This window comes from Mastigoproctus giganteus, chromosome 11, assembly GCF_048544385.1.
Source record: "Mastigoproctus giganteus isolate SK-2022 chromosome 11, ASM4854438v1, whole genome shotgun sequence".
Lineage (NCBI taxonomy): Eukaryota > Metazoa > Arthropoda > Arachnida > Uropygi > Thelyphonidae > Mastigoproctus > Mastigoproctus giganteus.
Window position 1 is genome coordinate 33,664,153 of NC_143585.1, and position 10,478 is coordinate 33,674,630.

Genomic DNA, 10,478 nt, shown 5'->3' on the forward strand with positions numbered 1-10,478 from the left:
GAGCAAGAGGAAGAATCCCATCAGCATTGAGCATGCTCAAACCATTCAAGGCTTTATACACCTCTATCAGGTCACCTCGCCGGTGCCTAGTCTCCAGACACTGTAATTTGCAAAACTTAAGCCTTTCTTCGTAAGAGCACTCCTTTGTTCCATTCACCAATCTTGTTGCCCTTCTCTGTACTCGTTCCAGCATCTCTACATCCTTCTTGAAATGAGGCCTCCAGACCTGTATACAGTACTCTAGGTGTGGTCTGACCATTGCTTTATACAAGGGAATAATCACCTCCTTATCCCTGCTAGAAAAATTCCTATATATCATCAACAATACGCCATGAGCTACCCTTGCAGCCCGTCTGCACTGCTCAGAAAACTTCATATTTGCCTGCACAACCACCCCCAGGTCCCTTTCATTCTCTACCACTGTCAGTGTAGTACCACAGAGTTGATACGTTGCTCTGGGGTTGCTGTTTCCCATATGTAGTACTTTGACAAATGTAATGTTAAACTTCATTTGCCACCTCTCAGCCCATCTGCTCAACCTTTCCAGATCCTGTGTCAGTAGTGTCCTTGACAACCCTGCCAACCTTCGTGTCGTCGGTAGTGTCCTTGACAACCCTGCCAACCTTAATGTCCAAAACTTGGACATTAAGCTTGATATACCATCATCAATATCATTTATAAATACAGAAAACAATAATGGACCCAATACTGAACCCTGAGGGACTCCACTAATAACATTAGTCCACGATGAGCAGTGTCCATTGATTACCACTCTCTGTCTTCTCCCCCTCAACCACCCCTTTATCCACAGTAGCAATTTGCCTCCAATGCCACACTGCTCCAATTTATGCAGCAGTCTTCCATGTGCAACAGTATCAAAACCCTTTCTAAGATCCAAGTATATAATATCAAAGTTATTCCCTGCATCCGATTCTTTCGTGACTGCATCATAGTATCCAATCAAATTGGTCAGGCAAGACTTCCCCTTAACAAAACCATGCTGTGTCTGAGCTATGACTGAAGTCTTGTATAGATGATCCTGCAGTGCTTCTTTAACCAGTGCCTCCATTAATTTTCCAGGAACAGAAGTTAAACTAACAGGTCTATAATTATTTGTGACATTGAACTTCAACTTCTGTAGACTGTAATTTTCAGGAAATATGTATGAAGGAAGGTTGTTCCAGAAAACGGCAGTTGAATGAATAAATGAGGAAGATGAAAAGTTGGTTCTGTGAGTTTGAAGTTGGACAGTAAATGGATGTTGGCTGGTAGCTGCATGTGTTCGGTTTGTTTTGAAAGAGAGAGAGAGAGAGCGGGAATTATCTGTAGAAGAGGCATGCAGCAGAAACAGTATGTCTATGAGACAGCGAGTGGAGAGACTATTTGAGATAAATCATTAATTAACCTAATTGCCCTCTTCTGAATGGAATCAAGAAGCCTGAGAGAGGTTTTGGGGGGGTACCACTCCAAATGTGGGAACAATATTCCATGGTAGGGCAGATTTGCGATTTATACAGAGTGAGCAGTTGTTTGGAAGAAAAGTAACGCCGAGAGCGAAAGAGAAAACCAAGTTTTTTTAGATGCAGAGGAAGCAGTATTTGTAATGTGCTTGTGCCAGGAGAGATTAGAAGTCAGGGTAATCCTCAAAAGAGATATATCATTTTGCCAAGAAATAAGAGTGTTACCAAAGATAAGCATAGGAGCAGAAGAATCCTTTTTGCGAGATATGAGACAAGACTGAATTTTAGAAGGATTGAAATCAACTAAGTTGTCTTTGCCCTATGGGAGAATTACCTGAAGAATTACCTTCAGGAGAATTACCTGAAGATCGGCATTTAAGGAATTGGTAGCAGATTTTCGAGAAGTTGAAGCTGATTGAGCAAGGCATGGTTTCTCAAAATGGAAAGTGGAATGCATGTGTTATCATTGACAAAACTATAGATAGGATTTCCAGTCAATGGAAGAAGGTCATTAATATACAAGAGGAAAAGAGTGGGGGAAAGAACTGAACCTTGGGGGACACCGGCATTGAAGAAGAAGTTAGAAGACAGAGCCATCTACCATCACTCAGTGAGCGATCAGAGAGAAAACTGGATAACCAATTACAAAAAACAGTTGGCAAACCATAAGATGGAAAATTGTTTAGAATAACTTTATGGCAAACACGATCAAAAGTCTTTGAGATGTAAAGAGCAACTACTTGTGTTTAACCAAACTTTTCTATTGAATTAGTCCGTAAATGGGTAACATAAGTCAGAATATAGCCAGTGGATCGATACTGACAGAATCCATATTGGCGATCATTGATCAGATGGAAGGTTTCTAGGTAGTTTAAAAGTTGGTGGTGGTTAATTGATTTCTCCATTACTTTAGAAAGAGTAGAAGTAATTGCAATGGGACGATAATTGGATGGGAGGGATTTGTCACCCTTTTTAGGAACTGGCTGGATATGAGCAAATTTTCAAGCAGAAGGAAAAACACCTTTGGAATAAGAAAGTGAAAAAAGGCGGCAAAGAATAGGAGTAAGTTCAGGAGCACAGGTTTTGAGAACAAGTGGAGAAATACCATCGGGACCTGGAGCTTTCTTAGCATCAAGATTCGTCAAAATCCTTCTAGACGGAAGACCACAAGAGGCATTGAATGGAGCGTGTTGGGAGGTGGTTTACCAAGATCATTAATACATGAAGTGACAACAGAACCATCTGGTTTTGACAGAGGTGTGAGCAGAAATGGGCAAATGTTGCAGCCAATAGCTTTGGCAAGAGACCAGAATGCTCGGCTACCATTAGGGCAAGAAGCAAGTTTTCTACTCTTAGCCTGTTCAAACTCTTGTTTGGACTGATTAATAACTGCTTTACAATTGTTGCAAGCTTTGGTGTAGGCAGTAAATGAAACTGAAGAATTAGAAACAAGCCAATTACGATATGCAACATTCTTCTCTTGAACAGCCTTAGCACATTTATTGGAAAACCAAGGTTTAGATAAAGGACAAGATTTTAAATTGGAGTGTGAGATAAAGGATTCCATTCCTGCAAGAATAATTTCACTAACACGATCTGAGCAAACGTTGACATCAGAAATTTTGAAACAGTAATCTGACCAAGGAAAAAAAAGAAAAGAAGTCTGGCAAGTCATCCCATTTTGCATTCTTGTAATGCCAAACAACACAAGGTTGGGAATAGCCATGAGATAAAGGTTCCATTGGAGAAGAGACAATCACCAAGTTGTGATCTGAAGTGCCTAAAGGACCTCTCACTTCAACCGTGTACTTAGAAGGGTTGCTTGTGAGAAAAAGATCAAGCATATTGGCTGTATGATTAGGATTGTCCGGTATTCTTGTATGTAAATTAAGAATCTGGGCAAGGTCATTAGTAATTGCAAAAGCCTCAGCATCTCGACCAGCTGGGTCAGTGTGACTATAAAACGGAAGCCAGCTGGAATTGGGAACATTAAAATCACATCTCACTGTTAGGAAAGTTAGACTGGAGAAAGTCAAGTTGCAAAGAGAGGAAGTCAAAGAGTTCCAAGTGATTAGTGGAGTTGGGAGAACGTTAGGGACAACAGATGAATCTGACAGAATGAGGTAGAGAGATTTTAAGCCAGAGAAGACTGAAAAGAGGAGATTTTAAATTACCAAGTCTCTGACAGGGAATATCGGAATGGACATATGCACAAGCACCACCTCTGAAGGCGAAAGGAATCATACAGCAAATAATTTGGGCATTTGAGATGAGCAGTAGTTGAATCAACCGATAACTGAGATTCTGTCAGAAAAAGTACATTTGGTTTGGCAGACTGCAAGTGGAAATGGACATCGTTGAGATTAGAATTGAGACCATGTATATTTGTGAAATGAATTAGGAAGTGCTTGGGAGGTTTAGATCTTTTCACAGATAAGCTTGCTCTATTAGTTTGGCAATTCATGGTGTATTCAATGGTAAGAAAAAGTGGGTGAGACATGCTGTATGAAGTAATGAAATTTTTGGATAGGGCGTACACGTGGTAAGAATATACCCAGATCCTTGACATAACGTGGCCTCGACAATGCACCCCACATACACACGACTTGGACTCCCTCCAGTCACTATATGGCAGAGTAGAGGTAGCAAGATTATACACTAGCTGATCCGGAAGCCTCCTAGAGAATTACCAATAGGTTCGGTCTGGTGTACTAACTATCGGCCGGCCTGCGAACACCATCTTAGAGCTGTACCCTCGAAATGTAAGGAATATTGGATCTCGCCACTATGTTCATCATAACCTCAAAAGTCATCAATCATACTGCATGATGGAAGAGATAGGGAAGGGTTGACCGGAACTTAGCTCTAGAGACTAAACATGAGTTCCACCACTTCGAGCCTCCAATATGCAAAGTGGTGGTATTGCACCGGTTGATGAGAGTCATCTACCACCTAGTACTGCCTGGTAACATAGAGGGGTGGCATTCCTCCATGTGGTGTGGGCACCACACCTTGACCCCTTGCTTACATTGGTTCACACCTGGGTGGTCACCCACCGTGTGCTTGTGCATGGAGGTTATACCTAGGGTTACTAACGGTCCCACCCTCGTGAAGGTGCAAGCAGAGGATTTGGCTGTCACAGATCATCCAGACTTTGCCAAAATTGGGTCCACTTGACTTGAGTGTCACCCGAATATCAGTGTTTTAGATTCCCATGTAGCAAGTACAGCTTGTCTGGCATATCTGAGAGAATGTCTGTGAAAACCTCAAGGATCAAGGTTTAGCCAACGTTTTATTCCAAGTGTGAAGAGGCATCGAGAAAATGAGGATAAAGCAAAGCTTATTATTGATAATGCACCATCCCACCCTCCTCTTGAAAACTGAATAAAATTGATGAGAACTTCATTCTGAGGTTTTTACTGCCAAATGTTACAGCTCTGCTGCAACCAAAGGATCAAGGCATTAGAGAAAAACTAAAAAATATGCACAAAAAACAAGTCTTGCATTACTTGCTGCTGCCAGAGGGAGATGAAGAAAGCGTGGTTGAGTTTTCAAAGAAACTCAACATTAAGTATTGTTGCAACATGTCATTCTTGTAAACCAAAAATAACATGAGCATTGTTCTGTGTGGGTATTTTTGATTGGTTTGTTTTTTCATGTGCACATTTATCTGGTCACCAGCATCTATATATCATTTTTGAATGGAAACTTGTGCACCATGTAGTCACATGCATCAATAGAGTACTTTCTCACTTAACAGAATGCTCTCCTCTTCTTTTAGACTTTAACTGACCTTGGCAAAAAAAAGTACCAATCACTGTCAGAATAATCATTTTGGTTTAGTATGATATGGTAATCAACTTCAAAAATGGAGGAAAATTTAAAACTGTTGATATATTAATCTGCAAATAACATTCTTCAACATATCTGGAAGTAATGACCTCAGCACATGACAAATGCAAAGTACTGCGTATGGGTAGCAGTAACCCCAGAGTAATGTACCAACTGTGCAGTAGTACACTCAGGATAGGGGAGAATGAAAAAGACTTGGAGGAGGAGTACTTGTGCAGCCAGAGATGAAGTTTTCTGAGCAGTGCAGACAAGCTGCCAGAACAGCACATGGGGATCTTGTCAATAATATACAGGAATTTTGCTAACAAGGGTAAGGAGGTGATTACCCCTTTGTATAAGGCAGTAGTCAGGCAACACCTTGAGTACTGTATACAGGTATGGAGGCCTCATTGCTCTTACCAGAAAAGGCTTCATTTCTGAATGCAGTATTTGGGAGGTGATCTGAGCAAGTTCAATGTTAATTGGATTCTTCCTCTTGCTCAGAATACACACCTGCAAGGGCAATAAATTCAAATTGAGGAAAAACAGTTGCAGAATAGATGTGACAGCTGGAACAAACTTCCATCTGTCATTGCGAAAGTTGATATCTTAAATAAATTCAAGGAAGAGCTAGACACTTTTTGAGCAAATGGATGGTGAAATGGGAAGGCTTTTTTTTTGGCTGATGCTGTATAAGCTTGCTTTCTTGTACCATATACCTCTGTTAATGCTAATTGGAGGTACACAGTATAGAAGAGCTATGTTCAAATTTTCAAACATTGGCATAACATTCAAAAGAAACATGCAAATGCTTTATTGAAGCAAGAAAAGAGAAACAAAAACAGACTTTGTGCATTAGTAAGGATAACATGCTAGGATTATCAGCTTGCCTGGTTTGTTTAGGATTGCTTTCACCAGGAGTTTGCAATTCAGTTCTTTTTCGTTGGGGGACCATTAATATTTGTCTTTCAAAACTTTTTGATTGTGAACTGGATTTGAACAGAAAACAATGCCGCTCACTTGTGAGTGTTTGTCATACTTTTCAATTTAGTAATTCTGAAAAGAACTCAAATTGCTTTTTTCAGAGGTTGCCACTATTCTGCCAATCTAGTGAAAAATCTAACAAAGACAGCCAAGGTGAACCCGCATGCTTTAAAATCTTGTTTACTCCAGTAGTACATTAGTTGAAACTGCTTAAATCTATCTTCTTAGTACTTCTTTCTAGACACCAAATATTCATCCTCTTTCAAGGCATGGATATGCAGCCCCCTTTTCAGTGCACAAATTAATGAAATGCAAGAATGGCTGATTCTAACCACAATGGGGGCATTACCTACATTAATTTCCTGACCTTGGCAGAAAAAAATACCCACAACTAAGTCAGAATCATTGTTTTTGCACAGTACTTTATGGTAATCAACTTCCAAAATGGAAGCTGAGTTAAAATGTTGGCATATTAATTTGCACATAACATTCAACATATCTGGAAGTAATGACCTCGGTACATGGATGTGATGTACATTGGGTAGGAAAGCTATGTTCAGATTTGTTTTTTTAGAGGAAGTCACACACTTTCAGATGGTTCAAAAGATGCCCAGTATTGTACCCTACAGAATTGCCTTCTAATTGCTGGTACTGAGAGCAAGCTGCTTTCATTTTTTAGAGGAAGTAATACCTTTGATCTGATTACCAGCAGTGATTATTCATGAATTAAGAATTTGCAGATAATGTAACCACTAGGTGACAATCACAGTGTACTGATGTGGGATTTACTTAAAAGATGTAACTGCTCTCAAGGGTAAAATGAAGGGTTTTTGTTTTCGTAGAGGTAACTACAGTAGTCTCAGACAGTTTTTAAATTCTATACAGTGGGATCAACTGATGATGTTACCAATTGTGAATTCGGTGAATTCTAAATAGGAAGCCTTCAGGGACTTAATCTTGGAGGCTACTAGGCTTTTCATACCAACAAAGAAATACTGTTCAAAGTTCGGGCCTAAATGGATATCGGATGAATTAACGAGTCTCGTGGCAGAGAAGAAAAATGCATGGGATACGTATAAATTATCAGGCAACACAGAAGCCTATGGCAGATATAAGCTAGTCTGTAATCAAGTCACAAAGGAGGTCAGGCAGGCAAAGGCAGATTACAAGAAATCTTTGGCAAAGGATGCAAAGAAAAACAGCAGAGTTCTTTACTTATGTAAACTCTAGAACGAAGGGAATGAATCGGATTGGTCCACTTAGCATAGATGGTTCGACTATTGATCCTGTTCAAGTAGCTGATAAACTGAACGAGTATTTTGCATCTACATTCGCACACGAGGAGTTATTCAAGGAGGGGAATGTCAGAAGTTTATCAAACTCTAACAGGGAGCTAAGTGATTTTGTAATAACAGAGCAAAGTGGAGGAGAAATTGTTGAAGTTAAACATTAAAAAGGCACCTGGGACAGATGGAATCTATCCCAGTTATAATGAAGGAGGCAGCAAGTGAAGCATCCTTAGTCACGGGAGACCCCCTTGGACCGGAGATGTGCAAATGTATTCCCAATTCACAAAGGGGGTTCAAAGGGTGACACTAATAATTATAGACCTGTTAGTTTAACTTCTGTTCTGGGGAAAATAAAGGAGTCACTGGTTAAAGGATGACACAGGATCACCTAGACAAGACAGCAGTAATAGCTCAGACAGTATGGATTTGTTAAGGGGAGATCTTGTCTGATCAATTTGGATACTACGATGTGGTCACAAAGCAACTGGATACAAAGAATAAATTTGATATCATATACTTGGATTTCAGGAAAGCTTTTAATACTGTTGCACATGGAAGACTGCTGTACAATTTGGAGTGGTATGGCATTAAGGGATGGTTGAGTGGGAGACAGCATAGAGTGGTAATAAATGGACACTGCACTACGTGGACAAATGTTATTAGCAGAGTTGTCCAAGGCTGGGCCCATTGTTGTTTTGTGTATTTATCGAAATGAAGATATATATAGCTTAATGTCCAAGTTTCCAGATGATACAAATGTTGGCAGGGTTGTTAAAGACAGTATGCTACTGCAACAGGATCTAGAAAAGTTAGGCACATGGGCTGAGAAGTGGCAACTGAAGTTTAACATTGACAAATGCAAAGTATATGAGTAGCAGTAACCTAAGAGAAACATACCAACTGTGTGGTACTACACTCTGGGAGGTGGAGAACGAAAAAGACCTGGGGATAATTGTGCAGTCAGATATGAAGTTCTCTGAGTAGTGCAGACAGGCTGCCAGAGTAGGTCATGGAGTTTTATCGATGATATATAGGAATTGTGCTAGCAGAGACAAGGAGGTAATTATCCCTTTGTATAAGGCAATGGTCAGGCCACACTGAGTACAGGTCTGGAGGCCTCATTTTAAGATTCATTTTAGATGTGCGGAAGTTTGCCTTTAGTCAGCGAGTAGTTGATTGCTGGAACAGACTTCCATCTGTTGTTGTTGTGGAAGTTAATAGCTTAAATAAACTTAAGGCTAAACTAGACAAACATTTGAAGTGACCGGATGGGGGAGGGGTATTTTTGGCTGATGCTGTATAAGCTTGCTTTCTTGATCATATGCCTCAACTAAAGCTAATGATTACTGCCATCTGTAGCAATTGCTAATGACACATTTTTCAGAATCATTACCTCATATTTCCCTATCTGTGCAATTTCACTAACAATGCCTGATATTTTTGTTCCTGCACAACTAATTTTTTTTTTTTTTTTTTTTTTTGCTATTTCACTTCGGGAAACATTTCCAAATAATATTCCTACAACTCAGAGGAGGATTATGTTTTACAATAAACAATATGAATAAATGTTTGGCACATATGATAACCTCATTGTCACTGAAATTCAGCATCAATTTCTTTCTGTGCATTGCACATTTTCCTTTTGCTTTTTTTATTAACAAATACCTGATTACATTGCATTTCTCGTTGCTTGAAATATCACATCAATATACAATACACAAAGACAAACAAACATGTTACCTTTTCCAGATTTTAAAATACATGGAAAATCTTGTTTACATTATAATTTTTTGTCTTCTTACATTATTTGGAAATATGAAAGACATTGTTAATTTGCTTCACAGCATACAAGTACTATGAAAAAAGGTCACAGATTACATAGAACAAGGCTATTATCCTGCATTTCAGTTTTGCAATGATTCACTACCAGTGTGACAAACTTGCAGGAGGTGTAGGGGGCATAAAGACGAATCGGAATCACATAGCACTGCAGGGTCCGAAATGCCTTCGTCATGCGGTAGAGGACGTTGAATGGGAGGTCGCATGAACAGCGATCCCGCTGGAAGTCAGCATTTGCGAACCGGTTCCCGAGGCAGTAGGATGGACGAGTATTCAAACGTTGAACTGGCCGACATGCACCTTGCGTGTGGAGCTGCGGACTGTAACGGGCACGCTGCTCTGCACTTGTACCAGGAATGTTTCCCGCACAGGCGTGCTCCTCATCATACGATTTTTGCACGTGTGCACAGAAGGTGCCATGAATCGAGAGCGAACAACAAGGACACCAGACAATGAGGAAAATGTCCTACGTCTTGCAAAAGGCAATCCAAGTACGAGTACTCGAGCGATAGGCCAACGATTGGGTATTTCCCAATCCACTGTATGGAGGATACTGTCAACAAACCAAATGAGTTCATACCATCTGCAACGCGTCCAATCATTGGAGCCTGTGGATTATCCACTCCAGAGGACTTTTGCTACTTGGTTTCTTCAACAGAAACAGTTCGCAAATGCTGACTTCCAGCGGGATCACTGTTCGCGTGCCCGTTCAACGTCCTCTACCGCATGACGAAGGCATTTCGGACCCTGCAATGCTATGTGATTCCGATTCGTCTTTGTGCCTCCTGCAAGTTTGTCACACTGGTAGTGAATCACCCTGTATATGACAGCCAATTCATTGACAAAAATAAGCAAAAATTCATACAGAAGTTTTAAAAATTATAATTTTAACATAGTTTTACCATTTTTTTTATATAAAAAAAAAAAAAGGAGAAATGCTGTTTTTTTTCTAAAAGATGGAAAATTCTTTGCAACCAACTATATTATTCTGGTGAGATGGGTCAAATCTCACCAGAAAGATCAAATTTGTCTGACCTTTCTGGTGAGAAAGGTCAGACAAATGAAAGGTCAAATC